The 27,044-nt window shown below is 34.0% G+C and overlaps 1 long non-coding RNA gene across 1 annotated transcript in view; it reads right to left on the bottom strand.

Annotated features, from left to right (window-relative positions):
- The window catches only part of LOC131802129 (uncharacterized), a 49,414-nt gene extending 42,477 nt beyond the window's left edge, over positions 1–6,937 (bottom strand). Inside the window, exon 1 of the long non-coding RNA XR_009342051.1 lies at positions 6,603–6,937. This is a non-coding gene — a long non-coding RNA (uncharacterized LOC131802129). The remainder of the gene's footprint in view (positions 1–6,602) is intronic.
- Positions 6,938–27,044: the final 20,107 nt, after the last annotated feature.

Here is a 27,044-nt window from a genome sequence, read left to right on the forward strand (position 1 = left end):
TCAGCAGATATGTTTCTTAAAGGAATCTTCATTCCAGTCAAGATAACATTCTGCAGCATATTTACCACAAATTGTAGTGTTGTAGGTATCAAACGGTCGGACCTCCCGACTTTAGCCATTGCTTTCTTGTTTTCTGAGGAGTTTATTAAAGTTGATGGTTTACGACGACGACTCAAGCCTTAAAAGGGGAAATTGCACGCTACATTAATGAAATGCCGCAGCGTTTATGCAAAACTGTCAGTGGAAATTTAATTAAAAAAACGCATGCGTGCCAGAAGAGCCGCGGCGGCCATGTGCCACGGATCTTGTTGGCTACATAACCTCATTCTGACTACTTTGTGATATACATAATAAAGTTTTACGAATTTATTTTAAATATCTGCGTTTTTATACCCTTCACCATACATAGTATGGAGGGTATATTAAGTTCGTCATTCCGTTTGTAACTCATCGAAATAATAATTTAAGACCCAACAAAGTATATTAATCATTAGCCAGCGTAAAATTTTAAGACAATTTCTTCAAATTCGGAACAATTCCAATGTTGCTAATATCATCATAATAAGGAATAAAGGGAGATACCGATGTATGGGAGCTATACTAAGACGTGGACCTGCATTAACAATTTTCCGCCATAGGCTGTAGTAACCACTACAAACTTCAAATACGAAATTTGACGCAATACAGGTGAAAAATATCGCGAAAATCCTAGAAATACCGGATATCTCTGAATAGCGTTATGTGGGTTCCAGGGGGAAAACTACTCAGAGAGAACACCTTGTGTGGATTTGCAGACTATTCCATTGAAAAATGTGGCTAAAACCATCAAAATACCGAATATCGGGAGGTACATTTAAATGGGGGATATACGACATTGTGGATGTCTGACCTATACGATCTTGTGCTGAGGGCATATATTTGTCGGTACAAGGCCTGATAAATATTTTACTATTTTTACATCAACGGAATAAATTTTTGAATACATGTTTTAGAGTTAAATAATTTTGTCCCAGTATATCATAATGACAACCAGCAAAGAAAGTCTTAAAGTCGGGCGGGGCCGACTTTATGATACCCTACACCACTTAGCTAATTTAGTAGAGCTCCGCATAACAATTAAAAGTTTTTATGGGAGAACTCAAGCATACACGCTATGATTATAATTATAATTTAAAGTTTAAAGGACTAAATATGCAGAAGCATTTGTATCTTTTAAATTCGGACTTGTATTGCCCATTTGGTGCACAATTAATTTGAAATCGAATAAACTTCTATGTGGGAGCTATATCCAAATCGGAACCGATCTCGATAAAGTTTGGCAAAGATATTTCTGAACTGTATTTGATATATTTCCCTGAGTTGTTACAGAGCGCATATTACGGCTGAGGGTAACAAATATAACAAATCGGATATGGGAGCTATAGCTATATCTGAACCGATCTTCAACAAATTTGGCATGCTAGCTTCTAGACTCAATTCGGTCGTAAGTGCCAAATTTCATCCCATTTGGACAAATATTATACGTTTGGTGCACAATAAAAAATAAATCGGACGAAGTTATATATGGGAGCTATATCCAAATCTGAACCGATCTCGATAAAATTTAGCAAAGGTATTTCTGAGATGCATTTGATATATTTCCCCAAATATTGTTGTTACAGAGTGCATATTACGGCTGCAGAGGACAAAAATAAATAATCGAATGAACAATATATACGGAAGCTACAGCTATATCTGAACCGATTTCGATCCATACTATTCGGGCTGATATTACACGTTTGGTGCACAATAAAACGCAAATCGGACGAAGATATATATGGGAGCTATATCTAAATTTTGACCGATTATCTCCAATTTCAATAGGGTTAAGCCAAACAAATGATTTGTGCAAAATTTCATCTGGATAGGGCAATAAATGCGAACTGTACGGACGGATGGATGGACAGATGGACGGACATGCATAAATCGACTCAGAATGTGATTCTATGCAGATCATCAAAAGGCATTATGGGTCTATCTTGTTTCCTTTTGCCTGTTACAAACAAATGCACAAAGACATAATACCCTGACCAACTTGTGGTGTACGGTATAATGATATCTGCTTCATTCTTCAAAACAGTACCTTAATCAATCTACGTGTCTCGAGGTTTAGCTAAGGACTTTGTCATTTAGAAATTTCACTTGCAATTTATTCAAAGACTAATTGCGAACAACGCATAATATTGCCGCTTTATGTATAACCCACAAAATTAAACTCGAATCCCTGCAAAAATATGTAAAGTCTACAAATGGGTAAAAGCGACACAACGATATGCCTGGTTTCAATTCAATATAAAAGTTAATCATCCAGAATGTTTTCATAAAAACAAACCAAAAAGGTAAACCACAAATATTGAAATTGTTCCATGCTAAATTTCATCAGAAAAAGAAAATACGAAAACATTTGTCAAAATTCAAGGACCTCTTTCATGGTTGCGACAATAACTCTGCAACAAATGTTTTCGTGCTATGCATCGTTTGACTTTTGTTCGCTTTTTGGAAGCAGCTAACGATGTCGTAGATTTGTAAACACATATACATATATATGTGTCTGGGTGAGTCGCCCTCATGTCCTTTAAATCCTTTAATATTTGGCCATGTGTGAGAAAAAACCAAGAGGACTTCTGGGAATTAATATCAACAATAAGAAACAGCAGTGAAAAGAAAGAAAAAATTTAAGAGGATTAAAGAGAAGAGCAACATAAATTAAGGGGATGTGGAGATGGAGGATCCTTAGCATAAACATTAAGGCTCTTATGAGGATGGTGAGTAATAAAAATGTGTGTCTGTGAGTCATCCACCTTCATCATCTGTGTGCTTATCATTGGATTTCGGTAACGAACCAGATTGTTGTGGTAGGGATGATATGCTTTTTTGTTATTCGAAGATGGGGCAAATAAAATATCAAAATTACCACTGATGTTGTTGTGGAAAATGGAGCAATGTTAAGTATATATAAAGAAATGTTTGTTTAAATGACTATAAAATTTGAGTCAAATATTTCAATTGTAGTATTTATCTCACTTTTACATCGAATAGTCGTTTAAAAGTAATCGTTATATGATAATTGTGAATGAAATACTAGAAACTAATAATCAATATGGTATATCTCCCTAATTACACTGTCCGACAACATTAGTTTTTTCAATAATTACGGGGAAAACCCAGGAGGAATGTAGGGCTAATAAAAAGAAAGTACGTGCATCGGCATTTTAAAAGCTTTTTCGGCAATATTGCAGATAAATACTTGAAAAAGTGGACCAGAATAACCCATTTTCATTTCCAATGATTCCTGATGTAATTTAATTTTGATGTAATTTTATTTAATTTTAAGAAATATATTCACCGGAATTGTTTCAAAATTGGTATTTGAAATTCGTAATGGATACTACTGCCTATAACAGAAAATTGTCTGTCAATAAAACATGCCAACACTGTTCTGTTCCTGCAGATCTGAAACCGTTTTGATTAGAATGATGACTCCCCTAAAAACATCCCCATATCTACATCTACATACATAATTAATGCAAATGTTAAAACTAATTGCCCCCGTTTCCGAATTATAATCTTCGTAGCATTTGCCCTTTACGTATGCCCCGTGCTTTTTTAATGGTTATCCAAAACAAAATTTGATAATTTAGATTCGCCTTGAAATAATGTCATTCTCGAAAGCATATCATATAGTTTTGCAATAGTTTTATCATGGTTTGTGGCTGAAACTACGAGGTCATCCATTTGTAGCATTTGTTCTACACCTACGCCCCATCTAGTGTTAATGGGTATTCAACACTATGTTTGAAAATTTAGATTCCTCTAATGATTCCCTGTATCTCCCATATTCGTCAACGAAATCCGCAATTAATGTTGAGGTCAGACGCCCGCATTTCGCGTATTTGCGATTTCGTTAATTTTAGTATTTTTTTTTTCACACGAAATTGTCGTTCATTTCACCAGCTAAATATTATAGTATGACCGTACAAAATTCTAGGCTTCAGCGCGGTTCTGAACTGTAATCTCAACCTTTAATCTTGGTCCTTAATTGAAAAAATATAGGGCGACTGTAAATCTAGACAATTTGTATTTGTTTGGTCCATTTCAACCCCTCAATGAGCGATACTATTCAAAACCAAACGCTTCTATTCTGACCATATCCGAAACCTTATGAAAAATTTCGTGAGGATCGGATGGTAATTGCCACCTTTATATCCCTACACATAGTGCTGTAGGCTAAAAAACATATAAAATAAATAATTCAATTTTGTAAGTCAAATTGTAAAAATTACATGCGATAAGAAATATGGCACAAAATTAAAAAAAAAAAAAAACAAGTAAGCAAATGCTATAGTCGTGCGGAGCCGACCATGTGATACCCTACGACACTACAAAAGGTTAGAAGTCACCTTATGTACAAATCCATTTTGGAAGATTTCGCCTTTGAAATTATATCATAGAACACAGCTTAGATATTACCCTTAATTTTTTGACCATGCACATTTGCCCATCCAACTATCGTGGTCTAAATATATTCCAATGGTCATCCAAAATCCAAAAAAGCCAGAAGTTCGCATTTTGTGTACTTCAGATTGCGCCTGTAAGTAATGTTAGTATTTTTTCACACAAAAATAGTGATCCATTCCACCCGCCGTCTAAACTCTAACTTCATGCGAAATTTCGTGTCCTTTGGTTTCTATTTGTGACCTTTATAACGGATACAAAATCAGGAACATTTTTAGTTGTTGGTTCATTTCAACCCCCAAATTTATTGCGGACATCTTTAAAACTAATAGACCTAGCCCTTCTGAGCCTTACCCTAGCCTTGTGAAAATTTTGGTGAGGATCGGACGATAATTGCAATATGTATATAATAACCCTAACGTGTGTTGTAAAGTGAAAAAAAAAAAAATTACAAGATATACACTTCAATATTATAAGTCAAAATGATCATCTACGTAACGGGCAGAATTGACCTGTTCGTCTATTTGTGATTTCGCCGGCATTAAAAATATTCGCGATTTAAAGGAAAATTTGACTTTTATTTTTCACAAATGCTATGGTCTATTTCATCCACTAAATATTACCCGATGACCATCAAAATTGGAAGGCTTCTGCCCAGCCCAAAGCTCTAGCCCCATGCTAACTCCCGCTTCGATTGGTCTATAATTGTGACCTGTTGCAGTGCAGTTGCTCTGAAAAATCAGGAATTTTCTCAGTTTTTGGTCAATTTCCACCCCTGAATATTATGCGATCATCTCCAAAAGAAGTAGGGTTCAATTTCAGGAATTTTCTCAGTTTTTGGTCAATTTCCACCCCTGAATATTATGCGATCATCTCCAAAAGAAGTAGGGTTCTATTTCTAAATTTCGTGAAGATCGGTCCATAATTGCGACCTGTAGAGTGATTACAAATTAACATGGACAGACGGACGGACGGACGGACATACATAGCTAGATTGACTCAGCTCGGCGAGATAGGAAGTTCCATATATACTTTCCTATGTGGGAAAACCAATATTTCAAGGTGTTACATAATTTCTGGACCAAATCAAACTTATAATACCCACAACTCATAGTACTGTAGGTTATAAAAATCGCATGCGACAAAAAATATTACAAAAATTGGAAAAAAATTTAACAAAAAATATTCAGTTTTTTATTGTCATATTTTTACGCGATTTGCTTAGGTTTTGATGAGAATTAAGAAAATCAGTCCAGTGGTTCTTGACTATAAGTAGAATAACTAAGACATATTTCTTTAACATAAAAATTGTACCTATTTTGCCGATATCTCTTTTTGTGCATTTGTGATACCGCCAGGATTAAAAATATTCGCAGTTTATTTTTTACATACAACTTATGTTCTATTTTAACCGCTATATATTGTCCGTTGACCAAACAAAACGATATGCTTCTGACCAACCATTAACTCTAGTCTCATGCTAATTCCGCGTCGATTGGTCTACAATTTCGATATGTAGAGCAACTGCAAATTCAGGAATTTTTTTCTGTTTTTGGTCCATTCCAACCCTTATATATTATGCGATTATCTCCAAACACATTGACTTCTATTCGAGCCCCACCTGCATGCTAAATTTCGTAATAATTGCGACCTGTAGCGTGATTACAATTTAACATGGATAGACGGATAGAGGGTTATACATAGCTAGGTCGCCTCAGCTCGGCGAGATAGGAAAGTCCATAGACAACATTCCATATCTTGGACCAATATTTCGATGTTTTACATAATTCTAGGCCCAATTAAATGTATAATACCCCAATGTTTCCATAGTCAAAATACCGAATATCCCGAGGTACCGTAAAATGAGGGCTATAGAAAAACGTTGACCCATATAGATAATGTTCCTTTATAAATTCTAAGTGAGACAGCCGGGCTCATGCTGAAAATGATTTTTATTAGAAATTTTGCCTTCTTGAGGCCATTAAAATATCATCTAATAGGCTTGATGAGCAGCATAACCAACTGCGAAACTCATTGAATACTGGTCGATGCGTGGGATTTTTCTAAATTCCAATATGAAATATATTTTACTTTCCCATTTTACATACCTTGTGAAGATTGCCCAATCCATAGTTACACAGTAGCGGACCAACCAGTGTTGCGGAATATTTTAAATCCGACAGAGATCAATTGCTAGGGTTGCCATATGAGAGCTTTGATCCAATATTTTCATGACGAACGATTAATGATGCTCTTGGATAATTTTAGCCACATGGGTACTTCAAATACGTTGCGTACGTTGAATGCCGTCAAGTTTGTAATCTGAAACAGAGTTGACTGAGTTGTGCATTTTTTTTTATTGTTGTTGGCAAAAAAGATAATCGTGTGAACTTTCACTAAATGAGTTATCCGGCTTACACAAATCCATTGTGCTGATATTTTCGTGTTGGCTGCAAGACAAAGTTGGCAAATTTTTCTCAAAGGTTTAAAATTATTATATGCTTATATTTTAGTAAGTTAATTTTTTCACTAAATGTTTGTAAATATATATATATATATATATATATATATATATATATATATATATATATATATATATATATATATATATATATATATATATATATATATATATATGTATATATATATATATATATATATATATATATATATATATATGTATATATATATATATATATATATATATATATATATATATATATATATATATATATATTTCATTTATATTTCGTTTACTCTACGCCTAGAATAAATTTGTATTAATATATCAACTCAACCTATCTTAATTACAAATGCTTCTCGATGTAATACTAAAATCGTTGTGTTTTGTTTCACACTTCGTTATCAACTGATGATGTGCCTCTTGAAACATATCCGTTTAGAAACAGCGCCAACAACACTCACCTAGAAGCCTTATACATCTATGCAACAAATGTTGCTGCTATTCATAAAATTCACCACGTTTGCATTACAGCAGATAATGGTGGTGGGTGTACCTCATAGAGATGATTACTAAATCAGAATCTCGAAGAGAGCGAACTTTTACTCAAACATTTTGAGGCAACATGTTGAGGACCACACACAATATAATCTATGTTATATATCACCACAACAATGTAACCTTGAACGACAACATTTTTTTCATTGATAAAATCAAAATCATGGTTACAATTAACAATTACATTGGCTGTAAAATTACATGAGGATGTTATATTGTTTCGTATTTTAACAGGATGATTCCAAATGTAATGTAAAACTCGCCGTTGTATGAGGTAGGTTATTTATATTAGCAACGTGATGCCATTGCTGACGCTACTTTAGTAATATATAAATTTAAATATTATTTTTGATGTGTTTGAGTGATCGCATGGCATGTTCCAGGCTACAATAAACTGATAAGGCCGAGCTACCAGCTGATTACAATTTTTTCTTAATGTGCAAGGCTTTTGCCAATTTTGTGTTTGAATTTATCGTTCTCAAAAAATAAAAAAAAAAAAAAAACAAAACAAAACAACAACAACAACAACAATTTTCAAAATCAGCGATTACATTAAAAGTACATTGCGGGATACGCATTTAAGATATTAACCAATTTTGCCATGGAATTAAAATATTCAACAGTTTGAATATTTGTGGTTTTTGGTCCATTAAAAAAATAGATATCCAAAAATCAGCAAAACTAGCTGGATTTTATTTTGAATAATTGTATCAGCAGTTTAAAGAACTTGCATTAACTACTTTTTATAACCACACGATTCTATGGAGAGTATATAGTAGGTCTGTCATTCCGTTTGTAACTCCTCGAAATAATATGGATCAGCGTAAAATTCTCGATTTAGCGAGTTGTAATCACGCTATCTTTCGAACGTTAAAATGTTGCACACAGGTTATTCTGCAGGTTGTAAATGGACCGTGTCGGTCCACGTTATCGTATAGTCCCATATAACAGTACCTCCGCTAGAGTCATCAAAATACCGAATATAAGGTATTTTGATGACTCTAGCGGCATTTTTCACCGAAATTCTTTCAAATTTCTTATTTGAAGTTCGTAATGAGTACTACAACCCATGACAGTCTTTGCCGGTCCACGTTGGTATAGCCCCCATATAACATAAACTCCCTTCATTAGCTATTTAGATGATTTTGGAGACATTATTCTCCGATAAAAATTCTATGACAAAAATTAGTATGCAGATCTTCGTATAGCCTCGCAATATTCGGCATTTTTCTGATTTTGTCGGCATTATTCACAGGAATTGTTTCAACAGCCTCCCATTGGCTTTTTTACTGTGGTCAGGGTATCATGTCATTGTGCATTTGTGTGTAATGATACGACATAGACCCTTTCTGCCCTTTCGATCGCCCGTCTGTCTGTCATGTGTTTTTGTGAAAAAATACATCTGTTTGGCCCAAGGATATTAATATTTAGATATAGCTCCTAAAATATCTTTGTCCGATTTGTCTTGTATTGTGCACCAAATGTGTATTATTAGCACAAATAGAATGGAATGTGATCAAATTGAATCTTTAAGCAAGTATGTCGAATTTAGTGATAATCGGTTCAGACATAGCTATAGCTCCCCTATACATTATTTATCCCATTTTGTATTATTGTCCCCTATAGCCGTAATATGAATTCAATAACAACGATATTCGAGAAAAGATGACAAATGCGGCTCAGATACATCTTTGTCACATTCTATTGAGATCGATTAAGACATATCTCTCATATATATTTTTATCCGATTTCAGGTTTATTGTGCACCAAATCGTTATTATCAGCCGAAATGGAGTAGATTCTGGTACCGACGAATTCAGCCTAGAAGCAAGTGCAGCTCCCATATATATGTTTGATTCGCAATATGCACCCTACAATAATGACATTTGATAGTACAGGTCAGATATAGCTCCAATATACATCTCCATCCGATTTGTCGACTATTGTGTACCAAATATGTAATATAAGCGTAATATAAGTAATTGGACGGATTTTTGCAAATGGTGAATCTTTGTTCCCATATATTTATGTTCCGATATATATTTTTATATCCTCACCCATATGGGTAAAGAGGGTAAATTTCATTTGATACAAAAAAACGTACCAATCGAAATAACGGTTTTATGCTAAAAATTTTGAAAAATGATATATCTCACAAAATGCGACATCAGCTTCCTATGCTCTTTAAGTTTTATGTAGGGCACCATATAGTCGGCCCGCCGACTTTTGACTTTTCTCTACTGTCGATAATTGTTTTAGTAAGGTAATCCTAGACGATTTCGAAGAATAGCATCAGAAGATCTTTAAAATATAAAGCAAAGAGTGTATTCAATTTGTTTGATATTTTAATCATCCTATAAATTATATCAGACTGAGATCAAGTGCAAAACTCGCCAACCCTCCTCCACAAAAAAGCCGAACATATTCTTGATTTTGCTGTTGTCCACGATTATTAAACAATCTAAGTGGAATATAACATGGGTTAAGAGTTAGAGCATAAACCTATTCGGAATGACTATCGGATTATATCCAGCGCGTACATTGGACCACCACTTTTTTGTGAAAAATACAAAAATTTCAGTTTAATTAAAAAAAAAATGGTTATATACCGACTCTGTCAAATACCTACCCTTCAGTTATGAAATTTGAGGATAATGATATTCAATTTTATTATACCCTCAGCCATATGGCTACAGAGGGTATATATCTTTTGATACGGTCAAAACGTGTCTAGTCGAAATAACGGTTTTAGTCCCTAAAATCGGATTCCATTTAGACTTAGCACATCTGAATATTTCTATCAACATAGGATCTGTTATGGAAAACGGAAGAGATCGAACCATTCCTTCTGGTACCTCCCCCACAAAGGGTCAAAGTTTTGAATAACCAAAACGTTTATAAATTCCGAAATAAGCATCAGGTTCTCTATATGTATTTCACACATCCCATTATTTCCACTAACAAAAAATCGGTTTTGAAGATGGGTATATCGACCACAAAGGCTTAAACTTTTGAATATCCATTAAGCTCATAATAAGCGAAATTGACATCCGATTCCATTCAAGACGTGGTACATCCCAATATTTCCATTAACACAACACAGTCCAAACCTAGCACGTCGCAATATTAATATCGTATTTATTAAATTTCGATACGAAATGGACAATAAGAGGTTAAACATTTGAATAATCATAGCAGAAGTCAAAATATTTTTGAATAATCGAACATTGTCTGAGGGTACACATCTATCGTCAAAACCGACAGATACTTTTTACTTGTTTATGCAGATTTCGTTGACGAATATAGCCAAATATCATAGGCAAGCAAATTACATGGATGAGTCCAAATTTGGAATGAACCAAAAACAGAAAAAAATCCTGATCACACAGTTGAAGCCAATCGACACGCCTGAGAAGAGAGTTAAGGATAGGAAAGAATTCGAGCATTTTGGATGACCATTGAATTATATTTAGCTGTAAAATGGACCACAACAACTAACAGCACGACGGAGTGCGTAAATATTGGGCAAATGTCCCTGTCATGTCAAAATGCTAAGGGCAATATCTGATCAGTACTCCGTGGCATAATTTCAAAAGGGACATCTTCCAAAATGGATTTGGAAATATGGGGACCTCTAACATATTGTAGTGCTATAGGGTATCACATGGTCGGCCCCGCACGACTATAGCCTTTGCTTACATTTTGAATATGAAATTCCTGTTTTTTTTTTTTTTTTTTTTTTTTTTTTTTTTGAAAGAACGAATTATGTACTTGATATAGTAGAAATATAAGTTTCGTCAAATGCCGATGCTTTTTTTAGAAATGGAATTTTTTTTTTTTTTTTGAAATCGAATTTTTATCGAATTTTTTTTGAGCAAAGAGGTACAATATTTGCTTTTCTTTTGTAACATGCATGGGGATGGGTATTGTTTAATCTTCATTCTAGACAAAAGAGTTCCAAATCGGTCCAAAGTTTACCACTCGTGGGGTATCAAATTTTCGACCCTGGTCGACAATAGCCTTTGCTTGCTTAGTTGAAATCAATTAAGTAGTAATTAAGTATCAAATATCAATTATATCACACTTTGATCAGTATCCGTAAACATCGCCAGCCCTCTTCCAATAAATTGAGCCAAGTTAAAAAAAAAACAAAATTTTAGTTAAAATGCGAATATATTTGGTGCCGAAATCAATATAAATTTCCAAATATTGTTTTGAATAACCATTAGAATGAAAGATAGTCAAATATTTACAAATAACGAATGAAAATGCATTAATCACCCGCCCATTAGGTAGGTAGGCATGCAATAAGCTTTTATAAGTACGATAAACTTTATTATATTTTTGTAATATTTCGTTCATATGATCCGAGAAAAAAAATCAACTAGAACATTACAAAATTCTAAAAATCATTCAATTGTTCACATTTATTTTCAAAATTTCACTTAAAATAACAGAAATTGTCAACAACAATTCGCCAAATATTTTCCTATTATCTATTTTTATATCTGTCAATATTGTTCAAACAAAAATGCCATGCCACCATCCATGGAAAGTTTAATGCCCTTGCCAAGAAAACACTACAACATCATTGAAAGCACACAACAGTGTCTGGCTTGGCTGAGAGTAATAAACGATTGATGAAAATCATGACATTTTTCTATCATCTGCCAGAAGATGTTGTCTTAGCTGAAGTGTGTGTGTGCGGGGATTCCTTTATTAACAACATCTTCAAGTTCGTCAAAAAATATAAAAAAGGAATTTTTCTTGTCTTGTGATATTTTCAATGTAATGCCATTGTCTGAATACCTGAATAGTCACGTTTTACAAAATCACTTTCTCTGATCGCTTTTCAGTGACTATTCATATCCCACTAAGACAACAATATCAGAAGAATAAAAAATTCTTTGTATGCAAATACATACATATGTCAACACATTCTAAGAATGCTTGAAGAAAAGCATAAGAGAAATTGTAATAAAAATCGAAGCATTCCTCAAAACAAAGTGTATTCGATTCGCCAATGGGATTTATGGCTTTCATTTTCATATTTACTGCCGCAGGATATGCACACATATCTATATTAGGGTGGAATGATTAGTGTTTGGAAAAATGTCGGTGAAACACGAAACATTTGAAAAAAAAATATTAAAGTAAATATTAATTTAATTTAAGAAAAAACAAGTAAGCAAAGGCTATAGTCGTGCGGGGCCGACTATGTGATACCCTACAACACTACAATATGTGGGAAGCCTCCTCATGTCCAAATCCATTTTGAAAGATATCGCTTTTGAAATTATGTCAGATATTAACCTAAGCATTTTGACCAGGGATATTTTCCCAAGATTTATGCACTTCGTCGGGTTGTTAGCTTTTGTGGTCCATTTTACGGCTAAATATAATCCAATGGTCATCAAAAATGCCAGAATTCTTCCCCGTGTTTAACTATCTTCTAAGGCTTGTCGATTGGCTTCAATTGTGTGATCAGGATTTTTTTTCTGTTTTTGGTTTGGCATTTAAACCCCTAAATATTTTGCGATCATCTTCAAAAGCAAATTAAGATTCATCTATATGATTTGCTGGTATACGATATTTGGCTATATTCGTCAACGAAATCAGCATAAAAAGCCAGAAGTTAGTCTATTGTGTATTTCGGATATCGCCTGTAAGTAATGTTGGTATTTTTCACATAAAAGTAGTTGTCCATTCTACCCGCTGTCTTAAATTCTAACTTCATGCACGATTTCGTGTCCTTTGGTTTCTATTTGTTACCTTTATGACGGCTGCAAAATCAGGAACATTTTGAGTTGCTGGTCCATTTCAACCCTTAAATATATTGCGGACATCTTTGAAAACAATAGACTTAGCCCTTCTGAGCCCAACCCTACATTTATCAACAATTTCGTGAGGATCGAACGATAATTGCAATCAGTGAATAAATAATAACCCCAACCTGTGTTGTAAAGTGCAAAAATATTACAAAATATACACTTCAATATTATAAATCAATTTGAAAAAATCGCATGCAATAAAAAAATATGAAAAAATAAAAAAATGTCAGAAAATACTACAAAATCTATATTAACATCAATTTTTTTGGCCCGATCTTCACGAAATTTACAACGTAGGTGGGGTTAATGTCAGGATAGAACCCTATTTCTTTTGGAGATGATCGCATAATATTTAGGGGTTGAAATAGACCAAAAACTGAAAAATGTCCTGATTTTGCAGTTGCTGTACAGGTCACAATTATAAACCAATCGACGCGAAAGTTAGCATGGGGCTAGAGCTTTGGGCTGGGCAGAAGGCTTCCAATTTTGATGGTCATCGGCTAATATTTAGTGGGTGAAAAACTCTATGACATTTGAGTTAAATAAAATCAAATTTTCCATTAAACCGCGAATATTTTTAATCCCGGCGAAATCACAAACAGACGAACAGGTCAATCATGACCGCTACGTAGATGCCGATAGTAAATATTTCGGATATGTATAGCGAAATATATACAATGTATATGTACAAAGGAAGGGGAGGTTAGCTAAAATGCTTATATCTCAAGTATGGCTGGACTGATTTTGACAAATGCAAAATCAGTGCAGAAAAGGACGAAATCTAAAAAAACGCATAAAAAGACGCCTATAATGATGTTAATATAGATTTTTTAGTATTTTGTGACATATTTTCATTTTTCATTTTTTTTTTATCGCATGCGATTTTTTCAATTTGACTTATAAAATTAAAGTGTATATTTTGTAATATTTTTTCACCTTACAACACAGGTTGGGGATATTGTATATATATTGCACTTATCGTCCGATCCTCACGAAAAGGGTAGGGTTATGCTCAGAATGGCTAGGCCTATTGTTTTCAAAGATGTACGCAATATATTTAGGAGTTGAGATTGACCAACAAAATAGTTCTTAAATATTGGGCAAATGTCCCTAGTCAAAATCCTAATTTCAAAAGCAAAATCTTCCAAAATTGATTTGGGCATGAGGGGGCTTCTAACATATTTTAGTGTTATAGGGTATCACATGGTCGGACCCGCATGACTATAGCCTTTGCTTATTTGTTTTTTTTTTATTATTAAATTTTATTGAATGAAAGCAAATAATTTCGGAAATAGCATCCAATTTTAGAATAAGTTTATACTTGTTCGAATTGTTCAACTTTGGCACGAATTATGGCCTTTAAACGGCCAATGAAACTGTCACAGGCTGCCCGAATGTTGCTCTGCGGTATTGTGGCCCATTCCCGGCGAAGAGCTTGTTTGAGGTGATCGACACTTTGGTATTTTTTAGTGCCAACCTTGCTTTCCAAAATACTCCAGACACAAAAGTCCAACGGATTGGTATCCAGAGATTTTGGTGGCCATTGTGCGCTAGAAATGAAGCGAGGAACCTCATTTGGAAGGCATTCTTGGGTGGCGCGTGCTGAGTCCTCTTTGAATGTCGAAGGTCTGCGGCCAAAATGAATGCATGCCCAAGACTTTAATACACCCTCCAGAGTATTTTCGTGGTAATATTCGGCATTTATTCTGATGCCACGGCCGATTAATACGAGCGGAGAGCGACCATCGGCTGATATGGCTGCCCACATCATCACAATGGCCGGTGCTTGAATTTTGGTGGCCAACCGGAGGCACACGATTATTTTGTTTGTTTACAAACTGCTGGACAACGAATGTTTTCTCATCGGAGAAAAACAAATTCGGCAGTTCATCGCTTTCGGCCAAGCGAAATATAATTAGCTGTCACTGGAATAAATTTAACATCTGTCGGACGAGTGGCATAGAAATTACAGCAGCCTGAACTGAAAGGATTTGTTTATAGAAATATAGTAGAAGATACTATATATTTTTGCGTATTCGGTATATTTGTCTGTAAATGATTTTGCATACTTACGATATACACTAATATTCGCTTCCAATTCCATTTCTTTCAAGAATTTCCATTTCCTAAGAATTCACATGGATTCAGCAGGATAAACAACAATAAAAATTTTGAGTTTTGCCTTGTTAAGGCGAAGATCATATGTTTTATGATTTAAGTTTTTGTTTTCTCTTTCGAGACGAGCTTAACGATCTGAAATTTGCAGTGAAAAGGAAAGCCAGATAGACACTATCACACACTCACCACTATGCGACGCGTTTCGCCGTTGGTTAAGCGGCTCATCAGGCATATTTGATGTGGATGATGGCTTACAAGGGCCGTTCTCTGGAAAGTAGTATATATTTCGAACTTATTGCAAATTAGCATATGCGAATTATACACTAGAAACTCTCCAGGTTCGACTCAAGTTCTAATGGCAGATCTTTTTCACAGCAACGTTTTGTTTTTGTAGTGATGGATTTTTTGTCCACAACAACTACATTGCTTCCAATGCATACACTTGTTTTAGTGCTGCTTTAGTAAGACGGGTTAATGGCTCTGAACGTAGAGACGGCAACTTCTAGTTGGCTGCACACAGAGGTCCGCGGTTCAAATCCCACAGCCAGGCTCGGCTGAATTTTTGAGTTTTGCCTTGTTAAGGCGAAGATCATATGTTTTATGATTTAAGTTTTTGTTTTCTCTTTCGAGACGAGCTTAACGATCTGAAATTTGCAGTGAAAAGGAAAGCCAGATAGACACTATCACACACTCACCACTATGCGACGCGTTTCGCCGTTGGTTAAGCGGCTCATCAGGCATATTTGATGTGGATGATGGCTTACAAGGGCCGTTCTCTGGAAAGTAGTATATATTTCGAACTTATTGCAAATTAGCATATGCGAATTATACACTAGAAACTCTCCAGGTTCGACTCAAGTTCTAATGGCAGATCTTTTTCACAGCAACGTTTTGTTTTTGTAGTGATGGATTTTTTGTCCACAACAACTACATTGCTTCCAATGCATACACTTGTTTTAGTGCTGCTTTAGTAAGACGGGTTAATGGCTCTGAACGTAGAGACGGCAACTTCTAGTTGGCTGCACACAGAGGTCCGCGGTTCAAATCCCACAGCCAGGCTCGGCTGAATTTTTGAGTTTTGCCTTGTTAAGGCGAAGATCATATGTTTTATGATTTAAGTTTTTGTTTTCTCTTTCGAGACGAGCTTAACGATCTGAAATTTGCAGTGAAAAGGAAAGCCAGATAGACACTATCACACACTCACCACTATGCGACGCGTTTCGCCGTTGGTTAAGCGGCTCATCAGGCATATTTGATGTGGATGATGGCTTACAAGGGCCGTTCTCTGGAAAGTAGTATATATTTCGAACTTATTGCAAATTAGCATATGCGAATTATACACTAGAAACTCTCCAGGTTCGACTCAAGTTCTAATGGCAGATCTTTTTCACAGCAACGTTTTGTTTTTGTAGTGATGGATTTTTTGTCCACAACAACTACATTGCTTCCAATGCATACACTTGTTTTAGTGCTGCTTTAGTAAGACGGGTTAATGGCTCTGAACGTAGAGACGGCAACTTCTAGTTGGCTGCACACAGAGGTCCGCGGTTCAAATCCCACAGCCAGGCTCGGCTGAATTTTTGAGTTTTGCCTTGTTAAGGCGAAGATCATATGTTTTATGATTTAAGTTTTTGTTTTCTCTTTCGAGACGAGCTTAACGATCTGAAATTTGCAGTGAAAAGGAAAGCCAGATAGACACTATCACACACTCACCACTATGCGACGCGTTTCGCCGTTGGTTAAGCGGCTCATCAGGCATATTTGATGTGGATGATGGCTTACAAGGGCCGTTCTCTGGAAAGTAGTATATATTTCGAACTTATTGCAAATTAGCATATGCGAATTATACACTAGAAACTCTCCAGGTTCGACTCAAGTTCTAATGGCAGATCTTTTTCACAGCAACGTTTTGTTTTTGTAGTGATGGATTTTTTGTCCACAACAACTACATTGCTTCCAATGCATACACTTGTTTTAGTGCTGCTTTAGTAAGACGGGTTAATGGCTCTGAACGTAGAGACGGCAACTTCTAGTTGGCTGCACACAGAGGTCCGCGGTTCAAATCCCACAGCCAGGCTCGGCTGAATTTTGAGTTTTGCCTTGTTAAGGCGAAGATCATATGTTTTATGATTTAAGTTTTTGTTTTCTCTTTCGAGACGAGCTTAACGATCTGAAATTTGCAGTGAAAAGGAAAGCCAGATAGACACTATCACACACTCACCACTATGCGACGCGTTTCGCCGTTGGTTAAGCGGCTCATCAGGCATATTTGATGTGGATGATGGCTTACAAGGGCCGTTCTCTGGAAAGTAGTATATATTTCGAACTTATTGCAAATTAGCATATGCGAATTATACACTAGAAACTCTCCAGGTTCGACTCAAGTTCTAATGGCAGATCTTTTTCACAGCAACGTTTTGTTTTTGTAGTGATGGATTTTTTGTCCACAACAACTACATTGCTTCCAATGCATACACTTGTTTTAGTGCTGCTTTAGTAAGACGGGTTAATGGCTCTGAACGTAGAGACGGCAACTTCTAGTTGGCTGCACACAGAGGTCCGCGGTTCAAATCCCACAGCCAGGCTCGGCTGAATTTTTGAGTTTTGCCTTGTTAAGGCGAAGATCATATGTTTTATGATTTAAGTTTTTGTTTTCTCTTTCGAGACGAGCTTAACGATCTGAAATTTGCAGTGAAAAGGAAAGCCAGATAGACACTATCACACACTCACCACTATGCGACGCGTTTCGCCGTTGGTTAAGCGGCTCATCAGGCATATTTGATGTGGATGATGGCTTACAAGGGCCGTTCTCTGGAAAGTAGTATATATTTCGAACTTATTGCAAATTAGCATATGCGAATTATACACTAGGGGATTTGAACCGCGGACCTCTGTGTGCAGCCAACTAGAAGTTGCCGTCTCTACGTTCAGAGCCATTAACCCGTCTTACTAAAGCAGCACTAAAACAAGTGTATGCATTGGAAGCAATGTAGTTGTTGTGGACAAAAAATCCATCACTACAAAAACAAAACGTTGCTGTGAAAAAGATCTGCCATTAGAACTTGATTCGAACCTGGAGAGTTTCTAGTGTATAATTCGCATATGCTAATTTGCAATAAGTTCGAAATATATACTACTTTCCAGAGAACGGCCCTTGTAAGCCATCATCCACATCAAATATGCCTGATGAGCCGCTTAACCAACGGCGAAACGCGTCGCATAGTGGTGAGTGTGTGATAGTGTCTATCTGACTTTCCTTTTCACTGCAAATTTCAGATCGTTAAGCTCGTCTCGAAAGAGAAAACAAAAACTTAAATAAAAATTTTGGTTTACTTTGAATTACAACACATCTGTTGAAAAGACGACAAGGACACAAGGAAGGTGTTTACCGCCATCTACAGAATAAATGAAGTATGAAGTATAGCAATTTTTGAGCGGATTTATTTTACATTATATTTTTACATACATCACTGGAAGTTGTCATTTTTTTACATACATCACTGGATGTTGTCATACGCTATGATGTGAAGCATATCAAAATATTTGTCTGCTTGATTACAAGCAAATCTCTCCGGAAGGTCTAATGGTCATTTTAAAATATGCAATAATTCATGCTTAAAAAAGTTTTCACAAACAATAGCTAAAAACGCCGAAAACTCAATATTTAAGGAGTTATGACCATTTTAAAATATGCAATATTTCATCCTTAAAAAGTGATCACTAATAATACCTAAAAACGCTGAAAACTCAATATTTAAGGAGTTATGGCCGTTTTAAAATGAAAAAACTCAATATTTAAGGAGTTATGGCCATTTTAAAATATGCAATATTTCATCCTTAAAAAAGTGATCACAAATAATAGCTAAAAACGCCGAAAACTCAATATTTAAGGAGTTATGACCATTTTAAAATATGCAATATTTCGCGCTTATAAAAGTAATCACAAATAATAGCTAAAAACGCCGACAACTCAATATTTAAGGAGTTATGGCCATTTTTAAATATGCAATAATTCGTGCTTATAAAAGTGATCACAAATATGCAATACTAGCTGGCCCGGTCCGCGTTGCCGGCCCGTTCTTTTTGTCTATTATGCATATTTGTCAAAGCATAATTATTCAAAGATATGAATGATATAAGTGTTCGCGTACTGGTCGATTAAAAGGCTTTTTAAATACCTGTACCCATATTTAAGCCGTGGGCTTCAATATTTAAACCGTGGACTTCAAAGGTGTGGATGTGCTATACAAATCTATTAAAATGTATATATCAATCTTATCCCCATGTAAGGGATCAAATTAATTTTTAGTATGGTAAAAATCGTAGCATAATTTTCCATTCAAATGAGCAGTAATTTGGAATTTACTGTATTTTGTACACCTCTTAATTGTACACCTCAGATTGTCCATTAGAGTTCTTATAAGTCCCTCTAACCTTGTCGGTCTGTTTGTCCGCCAAAAAGTGGACTTGAGGGGGTACTATTATAGGGAAAAAATTCTAAAATTTGTAGATATGTTCAAATTTTTGTGTAAGATTTTCACCCCCAAATACACATTTTTAGCCAAATCCTTTGGAATATGGTAAAATCAGGAGGTACTTTTATATGGCCATTACTCCGAGACATCGACCTATATTGAAAACATTCTTCTAGCCCTTATAATCCAATATGACAAATAGAGACCAAATCAAAAATATAGTAGAACAACAACAACTGAAAAAAATTTCGCGTGATTTAAATGAGTAAAAATAGTTTTATCCACCATATTTTTCATCATAGTATAATTCAATGACGATTCAACAAATATTCGGTCCCGTGCTAATTTCATATATTTGTAATTTGTTCATGTTTCCACAATTTATTTCATATAGATGTATATCCCAAATATACGTTTCCAACCAATATTGTCTTGGGGGTTACAAATCCAATAGAATACAAAATTTTATTTTCTGACTACACATTATATGTGAAAGTGGACTTGGGTATACTCCAATGTGGGGACTTTACTTAAATAAATTCCCATGTGGCAATTATCTGTATGATGGTTCCCTAACCCCTTAGAGACAATGATGCCAAATATGGGCCAAGCAATGAAAAAAGTGGCCAAGACCCCGAAAATAGCTTAAATCATATGATGGTTATATAAATATGAAATCGGGATGTACCCTTATCGTGAGTTATGATCGATATCATGACCTGCAAAAGTGGTTTAAGGTATCTTGAATGTTTGTGAAGAATTTCTGGAAGGATTGAAATCCTTTTCTTACTAAGAGTCTCATTCGCTCTACTATTTTCCACCCTTTATATTTGGTATTTTACTGATTGTACTCCCAAAGAATTTTGCATTGGACGGATTATTGTTACATGAAAGAAGTAGGTCCATGCTTTGAAATGAGCTCCATTTGTCTTTTTCTGTCATTTTTGGTTGTTTAAATGTGTTCGCTTCTTCCATCTAAACCACGATGTCGGCCCTGTAATCGAAAATTAGATGTCAGTTAACATCGTATTTCGCACTTATTTCATTTTTTTTTTTTTGGTGAAAAATTGTATATAGTGAAAAATTATTCTTTATTTTGTTCACAAAAAATCCACTGAATTCAATATGATAATACAAATTGAAAAAAAATGACAAAAGAAGAATAACAAATTGAAAAAATCGTCAACCTGTTCGCTGATTTATTACAGCAAATGTTTAAAGACCATTACTATCATTTTAAAATTCGATTCCACTGAAAATTTTTTCGATTTTTTCCCGATTGAGAATTTTTGCAATGAGATCTCTTTTCCGTGATTTTTTTTAGCTATTTTGATAAAGTAATTATTTTTTAATTAATAATTATCTTTCTTTTGGTGTGACCGCGTTAAATTATTTCGATATCATCTATTCCGTTTCGCCACCATATAATTCGGTACTACGCTTGCATGTAACCCGCCATCAATTTCAATTCTCAAGGAATCAAGTCGATTAAATAAATTGCTACTAATATTTGAATTCAAAAATAAAATATAAACAAGTAAGCAAAGGCTACAGTCGAGCGGGGCCGACCGTTGAATACCCTACAACACTATAATAAACCATACAGTTGATATAGGCGAGATACTCGAAAGAATTCCACAAGATTTTGTGACAAATAATAAAAGAAAACCATCAGGTTTCGTTCTCTAATTTTCGAATAATAGCAACATAAACTAATTTGCTCATTTCCAATTTATTGGTAGATGTTGCACGTAAATGGTCTTCCTAGATCTGGAACCAATATTTCCCAAAAAATGAGAAACAGACATTTGACTATATTCTTCAACGAAATCAGCGTTAACGAAATAGTCAGAAGTGCGTCTTTCCTGTATTTGTGAATTCTCCAAAAAGTCACTGGAATCGACATTTTCGTATTTTGTCTACAAAATTTGGCAAACTATTTCACACATTGAATATTTTTGGATGGTCATCCAAAACTGCTTGGCTTTTGTAATGTCCGGTAACCCCCATTCAAATGTGCGTGAGGATCGGGCGACAATTTTGCAGTTTTTTGGTCCATTTCAACCCCTGAATATATGGCGATCATCTCCAAAAAGAGTAGGCTTCTATTCTGACCCTCATCTTATCTCCATGCAAAATTTCGTAAGGATCGGGCCATAAATGCGATCTGCATATGATATCCTGATATCCTAACTACTTAGTTTTGTTAGTTGTAGAAACATTACCAAATGTTTGATTCAAAATGAAAATATGCCAAAAATATGACAAAATTGAAAAAATATGAGAAAATTTTACAAAATCAATATTTTCATCTTTAGAGAGATATTTTTATGAGATTTTTTTAGACGCTTTTTCTTTCCTGCCAAGAGGCCATTCTAAACTAATGAGAACTTTCGAAATCAGTTCAGCCGTTCTCGACATATAAGAGATTTTTCAAGCATATCTTCTTTGATAAACATATATATCGCACATATTTTGCTATATATCCGTTTTGTTGGATGTTAACATCAGTGTAAAGATCAGAAGTAACCTTTGTGATTTCGCCGGGATTTAAAATATTCGCGGTTTAATGAAAATTTTTGAATTTTTTCAACACAAAAGATATGGTCTATTTTACCCGCTAAATATTATCCGATGACCACCCAAATTGGTAGGCTTCTTCCCCGCCCTAAACTCTAGCTACATGCGAAATTCCGCGTCGATTTGTCTATAATTGCGACCTGTATAGCTACTGCAAAATCCGACATTTTTTCAGTATTTGGTCCATTTCAACCCCTAAACATTTGGCGATCATCTCCAAAAGAAATAGGGTTCTATTCTGACTCCAGTCCCACCTCCATTCTAAATTTCGTGAAGATCGGGCCATAATTGATTACAAATTAACATGGACAGACGGACAGACGGACAGACGGACGGACGGACATACATAGCTAGATCGACTCAGCTCGGCGAGCTAGGAAGATCCATATATACTTTCCTATGTGGGAAACCAATATTTCGAGGTGTTACATAATTTTTGGGCCAATCAAACTTATAATACCCCCAACACATAGTGTTGTAGGGTATAAAAACACTACAAATGTACATTAGAAAAAAGTAAGTCAAAATGGAAAAAAATCATACAAAATAAAACATTACTATTGTACATTTGAAAAGTCAAAATGAAAATGTTAATATATCACATTTTTACGCGATTTTTCTGGATATTATCCTTTTCGGAGAGGAGACAACTCCGAATTTGTGTGAATCGTTAAAATCAGTCCAGCTGTTCTTAAGTTATAAGCGTAGTAACTAACACAACTTACATTTATATATATAGATTTCATCCTTAAAAAAGTGATCACAAATAATAGCTAAGAACGCTAAAAACTCAATATTTAAGGAGTAATGTTCATTTTAAAATATGCAATATTTCATCCTTAAAAAGGCCATTTTAAAATATGTAATAATTCGTGCTTATAAAAGTGATCACAAATAATAGCTAAAAACGCCGAAAACTCAATATTTAAGGAGTTATGGTCATTTTAAAATATGCAATAATTCGTGCTTATAAAAGTGATCACAAATAATAACTAAAAACGCCGAAAACTCAATTTTTAAGGAGTTATGGCCATTTTAAAATATGCAATAATTCGTGCTTATAAAAGTGATCACAAATAATAGCTAAAAACGCCGAAAACTCAATATTTAAGGAATTATGGCCATTTTAAAATATGCAATAATTCGTGCTTATAAAAGTTATCACAAATAATAGCTAAAAACGCCGAAAACTCAATATTTAAGGAGTTATGGTCATTTTAAAATATGCAATAATTCGTGCTTATAAAAGTGATCACAAATATGCAATATTTCATCCTTAAAAAAGTGATCACAAATAATAGCTAAGAACGCTAAAAACTCAATATTTAAGGAGTAATGTTCATTTTAAAATATGCAATATTTCATCCTTAAAAAGGCCATTTTAAAATATGTAATAATTCGTGCTTATAAAAGTGATCACAAATAATAGCTAAAAACGCCGAAAACTCAATATTTAAGGAGTTATGGCCATTTTAAAATATGCAATAATCCGTGCTTATAAAAGTGATCACAAATAATAGCTAAAAACGCCGAAAACTCAATATTTAAGGAGTTATGGCCATTTTAAAATATGCAATAATTCGTGCTTATAAAAGTGATCACAAATAATAGCTAAAAACGCCGAAAACTCAATATTTAAGGAATTATGGCCATTTTAAAATATGCAATAATTCGTGCTTATAAAAGTTATCACAAATAATAGCCAAAAACGCCGAAAACTCAATATTTAAGGAGTTATGGTCATTTTAAAATATGCAATAATTCGTGCTTATAAAAGTGATCATAAATATGCAATATTTCATCCTTAAAAAAGTGATCACAAATAATAGCTAAGAACGCTAAAAACTCAATATTTAAGGAGTTATGTTCATTTTAAAATATGCAATATTTCGTCCTTAAAAAAGTGATCACAAATAATAGCTAAAAACGCCGAAAACTCAATATTTAAGGAGTTATGGCCATTTTAAAATATGCAATAATTCGTGCTTATAAAAGTGATCACAAATAATAGCTAAAAACGCCGAAAACTCAATATTTAAGGAGTTATGGTCATTTTAAAATATGCAATAATTCGTGCTTATAAAAGTGATCACAAATAATAACTAAAAACGCCGAAAACTCAATTTTTAAGGAGTTATGGCCATTTTAAAATATGCAATAATTCGTGCTTATAAAAGTGATCACAAATAATAGCTAAAAACGCCGAAAACTCAATATTTAAGGAATTATGGCCATTTTAAAATATGCAATAATTCGTGCTTATAAAAGTTATCACAAATAATAGCTAAAAACGCCGAAAACTCAATATTTAAGGAGTTATGGTCATTTTAAAATATGCAATAATTCGTGCTTATAAAAGTGATCACAAATATGCAATATTTCATCCTTAAAAAAGTGATCACAAATAATAGCTAAGAACGCTAAAAACTCAATATTTAAGGAGTAATGTTCATTTTAAAATATGCAATATTTCATCCTTAAAAAGGCCATTTTAAAATATGTAATAATTCGTGCTTATAAAAGTGATCACAAATAATAGCTAAAAACGCCGAAAACTCAATATTTAAGGAGTTATGGCCATTTTAAAATATGCAATATTTCATCCTTGAAAAAGTGATCACAAATAATCGCTAAAAACGCCGAAAACTCAATATTTAAGGAGTTATGGCCATTTTAAAATATGCAATATTTCATCCTTAAAAAAGTGATCACAAATAATAGCTAAAAACGCCGAAAACTCAATATTTAAGGAGTTATGGCCATTTTAAAATATGCAATATTTCATCCTTGAAAAAGTGATCACAAATAATCGCTAAAAACGCCGAAAACTCAAATTTAAGGAGTTATGGCCATTTTAAAATATGCAATATTTCATCCTTAAAAAAGTGATCACAAATAATAGCTAAAAACGCCGAAAACTCAATATTTAAGGAGTTATGGCCATTTTAAAATATGCAATAATCCGTGCTTATAAAAGTGATCACAAATAATAGCTAAAAACGTCGAAAACTCAATATTTAAGGAGTTATGGCCATTTTAAAATATGCAATAATCCGTGCTTATAAAAGTGATCACAAATAATAGCTAAAAACGCCGAAAACTCAATATTTAAGGAGTTATGGCCATTTTAAAATATGCAATAATCCGTGCTTATAAAAGTGATCACAAATAATAGCTAAAAACGCCGAAAACTCAATATTTAAGGAGTTATGGCCATTTTAAAATATGCAATATTTCATCCTTAAAAAAGTGATCACAAATAATAGCTAAAAACGCCGAAAACTCAATATTTAAGGAGTTATGGCCATTTTAAAATATGCAATAATCCGTGCTTATAAAAGTGATCACAAATAATAGCTAAAAACGCCGAAAACTCAATATTTAAGGAGTTATGGCCATTTTAAAATATGCAATATTTCATCCTTAAAGAAGTGATCACAAATAATAGCTAAAAACGCCGAAAACTCAATATTTAAGGAGTTATGGCCATTTTAAAATATGCAATATTTCATCCTTGAAAAAGTGATCACAAATAATAGCTAAAAACGCGGAAAACTCAATATTTAAGGAGTTATTGCCATTTTAAAATATGCAATATTTCATCCTTAAAAAAGTGATCACAAATAATAGCTAAAAACGCCGAAAACTCAATATTTAAGGAGTTATGGCCATTTTAAAATATGCAATATTTCATCCTTAAAGAAGTGATCACAAATAATAGCTAAAAACGCCGAAAACTCAATATTTAAGGAGTTATGGCCATTTTAAAATATGCAATATTTCATCCTTGAAAAAGTGATCACAAATAATAGCTAAAAACGCGGAAAACTCAATATTTAAGGAGTTATGGCCATTTTAAAATATGCAATATTTCATCCTTAAAAAAGTGATCACAAATAATAGCTAAAAACGCCGAAAACTCAATATTTAAGGAGTTATGGCCATTTTAAAATATGCAATATTTCATCCTTAAAGAAGTGATCACAAATAATAGCTAAAAACGCCGAAAACTCAATATTTAAGGAGTTGTGGCCATTTTAAAATATGCAATATTTCATCCTTGAAAAAGTGATCACAAATAATAGCTAAAAACGCGGAAAACTCAATATTTAAGGAGTTATGGCCATTTTAAAATATGCAATATTTCATCCTTAAAAAAGTGATCACAAATAATAGCTAAAAACGCCGAAAACTCAATATTTAAGGAGTTATGGTCATTTTAAAATATGCAATATTTCATCCTTGAAAAAGTGATCACAAATAATAGCTAAAAACGCCGAAAACTCAATATTTAAGGAGTTATGGCCATTTTAAAATATGCAATATTTCATCCTTAAAAAAGTGATCACAAATAATAGCTAAAAACGCCGAAAACTCAATATTTAAGGAGTTATGGCCATTTTAAAATATGCAATATTTCATCCTTGAAAAAGTGATCACAAATAATAGCTAAAAACGCGGAAAACTCATTATTTAAGGAGTTATGGCCATTTTAAAATATGCAATATTTCATCCTTAAAAAAGTGA

The sequence above is a fragment of the Musca domestica genome, unplaced genomic scaffold (assembly GCF_030504385.1).
Source record: "Musca domestica strain aabys unplaced genomic scaffold, Musca_domestica.polishedcontigs.V.1.1 2, whole genome shotgun sequence".
NCBI classification, from domain to species: Eukaryota; Metazoa; Arthropoda; class Insecta; order Diptera; family Muscidae; genus Musca; species Musca domestica.